Below are 13,737 nucleotides of genomic sequence, written 5' to 3' on the forward strand. Positions count from 1 at the left end.
TCAATTTTTATTTTAAATTTATTTATTTTACATTCATTTTCCTTATATCATTGCAGCATACGAAATGATTTTTCCCATTCAGAATACAATGTATATTGGCTCAAACATATTACCATACCTGTTATCTTCAACAAATAATTTTCTATTTCTTGTTTCTTATATTTTTTACTTCTTTTTTTTTCCCCATTTGATTCCCACCCTCTCACCCTCTGCCATTTCCCAACTTTCTCCCACATTGTCTCTGGTATCTACAATTGCTTTCCATTATTTTTTCTTTTCACATTTTATTGATTCACAAAAGATCTTAAATAAATAGTATGTTCGATAGTAAGTGCGGTTGATATAAATATATCTATTAACACATGTCTAGTTTCAGGCAAAAAACTCAACGAGTAGATTGAACATACTATAAAATAGCACTTAGCTGAGGTTATATAGCTTACTGCAGTTATTAAGTAGGTATTTTTTAAATTTATTTTTTGTTTGTTTTTTATTTTATTTTTTTATTTCAAGAAAAGCAGTTTTAGCTTTAATAAATCAAAATTTAAAATGTTAAGAAAAATTTGCTTAAGACGTAAAGCCAAGAAAAAGGTTAAGATACTGTTCATACAGTAGGTAGATACTAAAAACTCGAAGCCAAGAAAAAGGTTAAGATGCTGTTCATACAGTAGGTAGATACAAAAAACTCAAAAACCAGATATGGACAAAGCTAAAATCTAGTAACAAGTGCCCTGTAATTTTCTTCTGAAACATTTTTTCTCTCTCCATTTCCCCTTTCACTGACAAGAGGCATAAACTAACTTATTTGCAAAACATAAATAAATAAAAACATTTATTCCCAATTTGATCTGTTGTTTGCACAAAGTCCCATGACGCAATGCAACAGATATTATTGAACATATGTAAATAACCATTCTGTCATAAAATAAGAATGCTTACAAATGTTTTTCAATTCCAGAAGGGTCAGGAAGGGAGAAAAGTCTGGGACCAGTATTAGAAGGCATAATGGTTATGTTGCTGGACTCTCATGTAGTCAGTCCACCGTGGTTTGAGTCCCAGACTTAGTCACCATTCTGGTGAGTGCATGCACACTATAGGGAAAACCTCTCTAAACAACAACAACAACAACAAACAAAACAAAACAAAAAAAAAACAAACAAAAAAACAGACAGAAAGAGAAAAGTTTATGCTTAAATTTCAGAAAAAAAAAATTTGCTGAACCCATCAACAGCTCAAAAGTAGCTGTGACGTAAGCTGTCAAGGAGTCTTCATCATCAACTCCCCCTTCATAGCCATGTGTAGTAGCTTTTCCATGAGGGCATAGCAGCTACTGGGGAGCTGGGTGCCGGCTAGCCAGTTGAGAGTATCTTGGATGTTCTTGTCATCAATGAAGATGAATTTCTGAGCTTGGCCAAAGTAGTTTGTAACAAAGGCTGTCAGCCAAGTGTTTCCATTTCCTCCTGCTCCCTAGAGGCACTACACGTCAGCTTGTACGTCAGCTTCTTCCGGTACCTTATCTCCAGGAACCCCACAGTCCGAGTCCTGATTTCCTCAGTCACCAGCCCTGCTTTCTCCAAGTTCTACAAGACATAGATAATGGGAGCAAACATGACCATGTTCTGCTCTCCACAGCCACCAGGCATCTGCCCCGGACTGTCTAGGTTCTGCAGGGCTGTGCCCATAATGTCTCTTAGAACAGTAACGTAAGCCTTGGTTGAATCAGGAATGACACCCACAGGAAGCTCCAGGGAGATGGATTCTGAAGACACCTTCCCTTTTGGGCACAGCAATGAGCTGTGTGTCTTCTTCACAAGGACTCCTCAGACTTAACAAAAACTGAGCATACGGCTCTGGCCATTTTTAGGAACAAATCCCTTTGAGCCCCACAGAGTTCATTGCTGTCAAGAATCTTAGTATTAACAGTACAGTTAACATCACCCAGTTTGATAGTCATGATATTCCAGTGATAGATTTTTGCTTCATTGGCACAGAGACAATTGGAGGCTTGAGAATTTGCCCCTGATTCAGTATGGTATTCATCTGATTTAGCCAAGTTAGTCTGAACCCTGATATAGTCATTTAGGTAGCTGAAGATGGTTACAGTAAGATTAAAGGATTCGCCACAAACTACTGAGTAAGGGAGAATCAAGGGAACAAAGAGTGACTTGAAAACAGTTAGTCCAACAGTGGGCAAGAGACTGAAGCCTCTAGACTGAGAGGTGCAGAAATCTTTGCTTTCCACTCAGTGATGGTATCAGGAACTGTGACCTGGACCACCTCCTTCCCCGAGTTCCCAATAGAAAACAGATTTCAGAGCCAAGTCTCTGGGAAGTACTGGCAGATCTGAGAATCCTCTGAGTGATGTGATGAAGATGATGATCTAAAAGCCTCTGAAAGAATAGCATCACCTTTCCTCAGTATTCTGGCACCTTCTGGAGATCAGTGACTATAGTCTACTGACTTCTTGAATTTGGCATTGGACAATATCTTAAGACCCATGCCCTGAAAAAAACTGAAAAGTCCTGTGCCCTGAGAGAATCGAGGCCTTCAAATAGTAGAGTGCCTGCTTGAATGCCCTTCTGGCATCAGATTAATGAGAGGTTGAAGAAAGTCCCACAGTCTAGACACTAGACACTCATCATATTCAGTCACCTGTTAGGGGTAGCTATCATACCAGAATGGAAACATCCCAAAGACAGGGCTATTGCTAAGCTCTCTCTCTGATCTAAGTAGCAAGACACTCTTATCCACAGCCTGGACTGCACACAGGGACCCAGGAGCTGCCTGCAGCTGTAGCTCCACATCTGCTCCTGGCAGCTGCTGAGAAGGTGAGAAGCCAATGGAAACCTGATTGTCATAGCACATCTCTACTGAGAACTGAATTTTGTCTGTGGTAACACCCATTGGAAAGAATGGCACAGAGCATCAGAGAAGGCTCAGGGGCTAGAATGAAAGTGAGGTAAGTGAAAGAGAGGAATCTTTTGGTCCTTTCTTCTTAGTGTTCAGGTGTTTCTGCCCTTCTATCTCCAGACTCCCTTTCTCTATTAAATAGTGAGAGAAGACAATTTCTTGGTCAGGGCTTGCATTAACTGGGTTGATGTAATAATCTATCAGTACTTCCTGGCGCTGGCCACATTACAATAGGCCATTTAGCCTGTGAATACCAAAAGACTGAGGGTTATATTGTAAAAGGGTTGCAGGTACAGGTAGGCATTCTGGTAGTAATGAGGCAGTTGTTCTGAATCATATACTAAATCTTACATTTGGAAATTTCCCTCCAGAGAAATGTCTGTTCCATTCCAATGTACTGTTTCCAGCTTGAAAGGAGCAAGCCCATTGTTGTTAGCAGTTAAGGTCTGGTTGATGGTTTCATTTATGCCATGAATTACCAAGTGATTCTTGAGGGAGCTGCCATGGCCCCTAACTCTTATCTTCCCACTGAAGAGGAAGTTGGGGTAATAAAAATTGTCAGTGTCTTCAAAGGTCATTGATCCCATTTGTGAAGAAATGATGACATCCTCAGTAGTGTTAGCCTCTATGTCTGTTCTTTCTTCAACCACAGTAGCCACAATATTGATGCTGTTTCTGCACAAGTGCCCAGTGAAGTTGAAGGTGGACATGCCCATAGGGGCTGAGAAGCACCCTGTCTTGTCAGTCTGTCCAGGAAGACATTTCTGCATTTGTCAGGTAGCTGTTCCTGATCCACCTCTATGTACCAGTAGGTATATGATTTCTGACACATTGACACCTACACAGCCCCTAGCATGGGAATGTACTTCCTGTCTAGGGGTGCAGACAGTTTTATCAGTCTGTTCAAAAGTGCCACTCCCTTATCTCTGAATTGAGATCTTTTTCTTTTCCTCAAAGTTGACATGGTTTTCCAATTCCTGATACTTGGATTTTGGCCACTTCTGTGCCACCTGCAGGAGGTGATGCTATAAAAGAGATGCAACCTAAGTGCCTTTTCTTCATTCCAGAATGTTATAGAAACTTCTGGGTCTTGTCTTTGGCCTTCAGAGTAATAGTAAATTTTACATTGCAGTACCCAGGCTTAGATCCAAACAAGCCTTCTGTGTAGAGGGGAATTTAAGCTGGGCTGGTAATGTCACCAGGTAGTTTGGGAGTTCTGCAATGGCTGGCAAGAGAGCCAACATTCCTAGAAGGAGTTAAGCCCACATCTTTGTGAGTGAGACATATTCCTTGGGACTTGGAACCAGATATCTCTCAATAGTCTAGAAACAATCATTAGTCAGGAAATTAAAGTGATTATGATAAGAATGGGAAGAGGAGATGAAGAAATATAACAGAATAGAATCAAAGCACTTGAATCAATTTAAATAATTTAAAAAATTTATATCTTCTATAGCCAAGAAACTTCTCATTAATAAAACATTACCACATATAAAAAAAAAAGAAAAAAGAAAATAAAGATGATCGAAATCTCTTGGAAAATTTACAAAGCTTATTATGTAGAACAACAACAACAACAAAACTCAGTACTCTTCTAAATACTGAAATATTGTTGAGCTTTACTAATGCTCAGAAATAATACTGAGGGTCTAGCAGATGGCATAGTGCTTATGTTGGTGGATTCTCACATGGTTGACCATGGTTAGAGTCCCGGGCCTGGTGACTTGAAATTCACACTGGGAGTATGTGCAGGTGTGCCTAAAATCCTGGGAAGAATATGGAGGAGAAGGGATTGTTCATGGCCATCCCCTTTGGGGAGTGATTTTTCACTTTATCTCTCACTGTCTCTGTCTCTCTCTCTCTGGTGGGCACATGCACCCTAAGGTAAAAACATCTTAAAAAATAATAGTGAAACTTTAAGCAAAGGAAAGTTAATCATCAGAAATTTTAAATATTTTCTGAAATATTTCATGGCATGGTGGTTAAGGCAGTTGGATCCCACATGGCCCGCAATGAGATTAGAATCCCAGACTCTGCAGCTTGACAAAACATGTCAGGTACATGCACGCTGCACCCAAAATTCTGAAAGAAGAATGGAGGAGAAGGGATTGCAGCATGGCCATCCTCCTGGGGGAAGTGAGTGCTTGCTCATCCTTGCACTCTTGATTGAGTGCATGAGCCCTGTAGCAAAGTAAAAAGTAAAAAAATGAAAGAACTATTTTAATAAAAAAATTAAAAATGAAGATCAAAAGTAGTATTGCAACCCTTGACACATCTTTTCTGGATGTGACACATCATTTCTATTTAAATAGCCATAAAAACTTTATCAAGTTAGTAAATATTCTGATATAAGATACATGTGTAAAAACCAATTGCCTTTCAAACCAGTGGCAACCATTAGAAAACATAATGGGAAGCATTGTTTATACTCAGTAGCAACAAAAAACTCATGTATTATTTAAAAATAACCCTAACAAGAAAATGGGTAAGACCTATAGGGAGAACTTGATAAAACTTTACTGAGAGAGATAAAATATTTAGATAAATGGAGAGCTATACCATGTTTCTGAATGCAAAGCCTGAATAATGTAAAGATAACGTTCATTTCCAAATGAATGTGAGGCTTATAATGGGACAGAATGCTCTTAGAAAACACTTGACCTTCCTATACTCCTCACTGCTTATATAATTCAGATTTTACATATGCTTTTACTAACAAATGGAATTACTAAGATTTTTCTGTGAACATTTCCTGAGCAATATTATTGAATCATTAAGTGACAAGTATTCAATTATACCTTGAACTAACATGTGTGATGAAAAAAAAATGTGTTTTTGTGTGTGTGCGTGCACATGTGTGTATGTAGGTGAAAGCAAGAACACTTGAAGTTCTTTGTTGGATAAAAATGAAGAAAAATATGTGATTTCTGTTAAAGAGTGCTTTTCCCAGAAGATAATCTTTTTTATTGTTTACTAGCATTGCTTAAAATTTTCCAGAGGTTAACACTTCTGATTTTGAAGAGTTTATTACAGAACACTTAGAGTTCCTTTTTGAAAGGAGGTGTATAAAACGGTTGGGATAAGCATTTCTTTATTGTCAATTGTGACCTCACTCTGTACTTCTAGTTTTTCTCTAGAGTAACAGATGTCCAACCCAAACACATATTAAGCAGTTCAGCAGTGATCTGAGGAGTGCTTACTTAAGTACCCTTTGCATTCTGGAAATCCCTTCAAAGAACAAAACCTTCTCCCTTACACAGCAAGTGGCAACAACAACAACAACGACAACAAACAATAAAAGAAAAAGAAAAAAAAAAAAGTCATACAATTTCATTTTTCCTACTTACCCACTAGATCCAAAATTGTCTCATTCTTCAGAGAGTGTGTGTCCATCAGTTGGTTAAAAAGATGAGAGAAACCTATTACATATGCCCTCTCTGAACACTTGGACTTAAAACAAAAAGCAAAAATAGACAATAAAAAAAAATCTTCTGTGATACGTATAACTTCTTGGATACTCATAACCTGAGCCTCTTTGCTTAGAATTCACACATGAAATAAACCTCACCATATTATTCTGCAATACAGTGTCTTGTTAGTTTGCTTCATATCTCCTATTATCTATGATAAAATTATTTTATGCTAACCTTTTTGAGGAAGAAATTGTATATATTTTTTAAGAATGGTTTTTGTTATAGGGCACATGCACTTGCCAGAAAACCAGAGAAAAACAGAAAAATAGAGAGAAATCAACCCCCATGGGAGATGGTTATGGTGCAAACCTTTCTACTCTGTTGTCCTTGTGGGATCTTGGGCATGCATGCACACACACACTGCATGAGATTGAGCCACACAGTCTGGGACTTGAACCTCAGTCAACTACCTGGGAGTCTAGTGAAATAACCATTATGCTATCTGCTGACCCCCAAAAGTCATACTTTTTATACCATTGTATTTATAGCTTTCTGATAATAAGGCAGACAAACCAGAATTGGTAACTCAAGAGCATTTTTTAAATAAATGAATAAATAATAAAGAGATAGACTATTTAACAGGTGGTATGGAGAAATTTCTATTTATATAAAAAATGTAATCACATTGTTTCTCTAAACAACATAGATTTGTCATTAGGTACACAAAAGGAGTGAATAAATTGTCACCAGATTTTGAAAATACATTTAGTGTCCTCTGAATGAAATTGATGACTACATGTTCTACCTGACACTTACTTTGGGGAGACCTGAAGACACAGAACCTGCATTCTTCAGGATTAACTGAAACTAAGAATAAATGAGAAGATCATGGAATGAGGGACCTACTGTATGGATAAACTTATTAGGATTTTCTAAAAAAGAAAAATCTATTAGTGTTTTCTTTTTCTTTCTTTCTTTCTTTTTTTTTTTTTTTGAGAGGTTTTTTGCTATAGGGTGTGTGTGCTTGCCAGAAAGAGAGACAGAAAGCGAGAAATCACCCCCCAGGGGGGTTGACCATGCTGCAATCCCTTCTCCTCCATTCTCCTCTCGGGATCTTGGGCACGCATGCACACGCACCCGGTGTGAGTTTAAGCTGCCGGGTCCGTGACTCAAACTGTCGTCGACTACTTGGGAGTCCAGCAACATAGTCATTATACTAACTGCTGGTTCCAAAAAATCTATTAGGGTTTTCTGAAAAGGGAAATTAAAAGTTCTTTGAGCCTCTAGCTAAGGGTATCCAAGAGAAAGGCTCTTGTAACAATAATTTATTAATGACATGCTTTTCACTTGAGCAACTATAAGATAACAGATCAGCAGGAGGGAAACGAACAAGTTTATTGAAAAGTGAATCATGCATACACGTGGGAGTACTCAGAGACAAATAACTCAAAAGTATGGTTATCATTTGGGGTCAAAATACCTAACTTGGTAGGGAACATAGAGAAGGAAGGAAGACCACTTTAAGGAAAATGAGTTTTTTAAAAGGCTAAATAGGCCCATCTGAGAATAGATGAGCGTTATGACAGTTTGTGACAATGTTTGTCCGGTGCGATGTCTATTAAATTTGGTCTCAGAGAAAGGATTGATGATAATTGAAGTTTTTTGAGTACTTTTAGGAAGCTGTGCTTTTAGATGTTAAGAGATTTCAGGAATTCAAAACTGCTTTCTGATCAAACTAATTCTTATGCCAAAGTATCATATTTCAGGATGTCATTCCTGAACCTCTCTTCTAACCAACAGAATATGGCAAAAGTTACAGATGTCACTCCCATGACTATGCAACATTATATGATGGTTTGCCAGCTCTCGTTTTCATTCTCTTTCTGGATTAAAAAATTCAAGTGCCTTGTGAGCTATGTCTGGAAAAGGCCACTTGATAAGGAACTACAGAGCTCTTTTGTGGTTGAGGGCAGTATCTGGCTCAAAGGTAGCAAAAAAATCAAATTCCCTGTTTTACGGGAGCAAGAAAATGAATTCTGTGAACAACTTGGGAGAGTTTCAAAACTCATTCTCCCCCAATTGAACCTCCAGATGAGAATACAGTCTGCTGATTCCTAAGATGGCAGCCTTAGGAGATCCAAAGCAATGGAACAGCTAAACTTGTCTGGATTAACAATCCATAGAAATGTATACAATACATGTATGTAATTTTTAGCCACTAAATTTCTGGGATTTTTAACATACCATAAAAACAAATATAAACAGATTAATTAATTTAATTACTTAAAGTTGCTTATTAAAGCTCCTACATAAGATAGAGGGAGCCAAATATGCCTATTTGTTTAAAAATCAGCACTTGTAAAATTAACTGTGACACAAGTGAACATTCAAAAGCACACAGTCAATGAAGGTTTTATGAATTTGGGAAATGCTCACTATATTGATAAGTTAAAGTTCTATAAAGCCAAAAGTAACTCTAAGAATATTCATCCAGATATTAGCTTTTACATCTGTATCATGGGCGTATAGAAAATGTATATTTTGCACCTTATCTTTTTCTGAAAGTTTCACATTTAGAAAATATTTTAAGTAGGTAGAAAAATGCCTCCTTCTTCATTACATTTTGGTCACACAGTAGGACAGCATTTGGTTAGAGAAATATTTGTGTTACAGTCCCTTTGATTTGCTAGATAAACTAGGAAACTGATTCCTAGGTTGGAAGGCTTAACTTTTAGACTTAAAACTTTTAGACTTAACTTTTAGACTTTTAGACTTAATATCTTGCCTGATCCTGGCAAGATATTAACTACATAATATCTAAGTTTTTTAATGTGGAAAATCAGGATACTATCATTATAGACATACCTCATAAGGTTGTTAAAAAGATTAAATAATTTAATACAACACGTCTATTGTAATGCCTGGCAAATAATAATCAACAAATAAACTGTCGTTATTTTCTTTAAAAAATACTAAATAACTAAGAAGGAAGACAAAAATTTCAGTCTCTTTCTGATCAAATTCTCTTGCTTCTCAGTCTGTAGCTTAGAACTAATACACTTCATATGTATAAACATGACAGCTTCAAAAATTTGTGGAAATAGAATTAATGTACCAGTTTACTTTGGTGCAATAAAACAATTAAATTCGTTTATAGTTTTTAACTAATGTGCATTTTTCCATGAACTTCTTTTTTTTTTTAAATAATTCTTTTATTGGGGACAGCAAGTGGCATAGTGGTTGTGATGCCAGACTCCCATAGGCTGACAGGTTTGAGTCCTAGACCCAGTAGCTTGAAATTCGTGCCAGACTTGTGTGCTTGAGTGCCCAAAATACTGAGAGGAGAATGAAGGAGATGGGACTGTGCTGTGGCCATCCTTCCTGGGGGAGTGATTTTTCACTTTCTCTCTCTCTCTATCTTTCTATGTCTCCAGCAAGCACACGACCTGTAGGAAAAATGTCTCCTAAAAAAAAAAGAATTATTTTATTTTATTTGTTACTATTATTTTAAAAATTTTATCAGAGAGAGACACATGGAGAGAGAAAGGGAAAGTGAGAAAGCAGGCCACCATGCCTGAGACTAGAACCTCAGTAAGCCACATGGGAGTCCAGCACCTCAACCACCATGCTACCTGCTGGCTGTTCCATTAATTTCTTAAAGACCTCTCATATATGTATTTCCACATATCCATCTAATTACATAGGACAGTGTGAAATTACCAGAGATTGTCATTCTTTTTTTTTTTTTTCATTTTTTTTTTAGTTATTGCCAAATTATTCATGAACTAGTTAGTTAGAAAAAGGGAAAGAAAGTGAGAAAGCATACTGCGGTCACCTCTTCTCCCCCCTTTTGGTATTTTGGGCACAAATGCACATACTTTTGGCTTATTTTTCAAGCTGGCAGGTCCAGGACTTGAAATGCACGGTTGGCCATGTGGCACCCAGTTGCCTTAAACTCAGGCCCCAGGCTGCCCCCTCTTTTTAAATTGCCATATGGCATGTGTGCTAACCATAGAGATAAAGAGGGAGAGAGCGACAAAGCACCACCCCCCCCAGTGGGGTGTGGCCACATGGCAATCATCTTCTCATCCTTCTGGGACCTTGGGCACACATATAGATGTATCCAGCATGTTTACCAAGTCATTAGGTCTACAGTTCAAACCTCAGTTATCCCTATGAGATAAGAGATAGGCCTGTGACATGTAGTCGGGACATAAAGGCCAAGATGGAGTCACAACAGTCAAGCAGTCAGGAAACTGCTCGCTTGCAAGAAATGGCTAACAATAATGCTCAGTGATTAACCTAGGCTCCATGATCTAAAGAAAATATAGTAATTATGGTGTTTTTCCGTATCTCCACTGTGTCCCAAAATAGGATAATGGTCTTTATGGCCCATATCTCTCAGACAAAGACTTGGACAATCACTTACTACAAGTTTTCTAAAGGTAAAGTTCCCCAGAATGTATAGAATGGCATACCCAGCATGTGATCCTCTTCACAAGAAAAAAACAAACAAACAAACACAAAAACTAAAAACAAGTTCCTCCTAGCTAGGACAGAAACCCCAGACCCCAAACCCAAATTAGCAACCCACTTTCAGTACCTCTCTCTGCCCTGAGCTTCTCTCTCTCTCTCTCAATGAACTTTGCTTTATTGCCCCCTCCTTTCATACATGCTTCTAATTCTTTGTGATCACAAGGCACAAACTCAGCAACTCAAAAATCTTGCAATACATTTGGGATATGGCTCACCTTAATCTTTAGGCAATAAAATTGTCACTATCATTTTTTATCTTTTGACATCATCTTGACTTTTTTTTTTTTTTTTAAGTTTTTTTGGTCACAGAGCATGTGTACTTGCTGGAGAGAAATAGAGAAAGACCAAAAAAGGAAAAGTGAGAAATCACTTCATAGGAAAGATGACCACACTGCAATCCCTTCTCTTCCATTCTTCTCTTTGGATTTTGGGCACACACACACACACACACACACACACACACACACATGTGCATGCTCACCTGGCATGATTTTCAAGCTACCAGATCTGGGACTTGAACCACAGTTGGTCATGTGGGAGTCCAGTGTTTTAACCACTAGGCTACGTGCTGGATCCTTGACATTTTTTAAGAAAAAGTTTATTTTATTTTTTCATGAGAGAGAGAGAGAGAGAGAGTATGAGACAGAATTCATGAGCATGTGGAAAAGACAGAGAGGCACCCCAACTCAACTTTATTCTCTTCTGCAGCCCTCCATTTCCTCAGGATTTAAGGTGACCACTTAGTGCCCATGTATACATGCCTATTTTCTGGCTGACCTGGAGATCAAAACCTGTGGTTGCTCACGTGGCTTATAGCATTATAGTCAGTAAACCATTGCCTGTGCCACCAAGGCTGGGTCAAATTATTATTTTTTTCTTTATATAGAATAATGAAAATTTGGAGGAAGGAAGATCATGGACATCATTTAGTCTATTTTCTGCTGCTTCCCATTTCTATTTTGTGAGAATGACTAATGTCATAACTGCGGGAATGTTAACAATGAAACCATCAGAAAGGTCTGCTTTTTATTTCATCTAAAAGATCATAAAATCCAGGAATTACTTACCTTCTTATTCTCTCTCTTCCCTTTCTCTCCACATGTAACACACTGTGAATATTTATGCACATGTTTGTTTTCCACTTCTTTAGTTACAAGCTCACTTATCAACAGTGTCAAAGCATTTCCTTTCTTGGCTTCTTCCTGAAGGAAATGTTTATTATGAATTTTTAAAATCCACAACCAAAATAGGATTTCATAAAAGAAGTGCTGACAGAAACTTATTTATTCTCTTGAGAATGCAACACTGTGCATAATAAACATTTAGTAAATTGTTAAACAGCATATGATGAAATGTTAACATAAATAAAAGAGAGTACTTAAATGAATTTTCATTCCTTTTGTTTTCCCCTTGCTGAGCTACAGAGCTGTTTCAATAAATAAAAAGAAAATCGTGGGAGAAGTGAAACCAAAAATCACAAAAATAAGTCCATCCCCCACTCCAGTTCTTTCTCTTTTTTCTTGTTTTTTTGTTTGTAAGACCTTGCTTTTTCCATGAACAACAACTACTGCTGTAACAACAACAGCAACAATAAGAGGTGCTCCCAAAGAAAAGCAAAGACTAAAACAGTTTTTAATAAGCACTTTGTAAATGCGTGGACAGTTTTAACTACTTAAGGAATTGCTTCATTCACAGCAGTAATACTCTGTCAGACAGTAAGGAGCCTTTATTATGAGCAGGGTCATTAAAAAGAGCTTCCATGAAAGTTTACTGGAAAAAGCAACCAGTGGGCAATGCTTGGCACATTGACACATTCATTGTAAAACAAAATTTAAGTACAATTTTAAATAAAGTACGGGTAGCCTTTACGATTAATTACATGTGCAACATATTTGAAAACAGTCCTTAAGAACTATATTTTAAAAATTTAATTGGTAAAATTCTGCTCCGATATCAAGAGGAATATGTTCCCAAGAGGTATATTTGTAGAATTTTCAGGATAAGTAGAAATTGTCCCACCAGACAAGGCTACCTGATTTATAAATCTACTGTCGAATGCCACTGGGAAGCAGAACCTAACTTTTCTAAATATTCCTTTTCCTTCCTTTCCCAGGACTTTACGGGTGAGAGAAAAGCTCTTAGGCCATATATTTCCTACAATTTCCTTTTATAAGTTTACATATGAATTTAGCTGCATGTGTATGTGTACATATTTATATTCATTTATTTAAACATATTTTAATTGTTAGATTTTATAGTTTAGCTCAGAGACCAGTGTTACATAGTCGGTAGTCCTGGAGCTATTCGCAGAAAGCACTGAAATCTGATATTTAACTCAGAATTTAATGGAGTGCATTTCCTTCATTACTACTGGAAAGGATTTTATACTTATTATATTATGAGTTTTGACATGACTCTTGTTAGAAGAAGCTAAAGTTTCTGAAATTGTCCCGACTAGCTAAGACTTTTTAAAACACACACACACACACACATGTGCATGCTCACCTGGCATGATTTTCAAGCTACCAGATCTGGGACTTGAACCACAGTTGGTCATGTGGGAGTCCAGTGTTTTAACCACTAGGCTACGTGCTGGATCCTTGACATTTTTCAAGAAAAAGTTTATTTTATTTTTTCATGAGAGAGAGAGAGAGAGAGAGTATGAGACAGAATTCATGAGCATGTGGAAAAGACAGAGAGGCACCCCAACTCAACTTTATTCTCTTCTGCAGCCCTCCATTTCCTCAGGATTTAAGGTGACCACTTAGTGCCCATGTATACATGCCTATTTTCTGGCTGACCTGGAGATCAAAACCTGTGGTTGCTCACGTGGCTTATAGCATTATAGTCAGTAAACCATTGCCTGTGCCACCAAGGC

The 13,737-nt window shown here is 37.5% G+C and overlaps 1 pseudogene; it reads right to left on the reverse strand.

Annotated features, from left to right (window-relative positions):
• LOC102475582 (alpha-2-macroglobulin-like protein 1) overlaps window positions 1-13,737 on the reverse strand; it is a 40,096-nt pseudogene that overhangs the window by 12,463 nt on the left and 13,896 nt on the right.

Source organism: Tupaia chinensis, unplaced genomic scaffold (genome assembly GCF_000334495.1).
Source record: "Tupaia chinensis unplaced genomic scaffold, TupChi_1.0 Scaffold000654_1, whole genome shotgun sequence".
Lineage (NCBI taxonomy): Eukaryota > Metazoa > Chordata > Mammalia > Scandentia > Tupaiidae > Tupaia > Tupaia belangeri.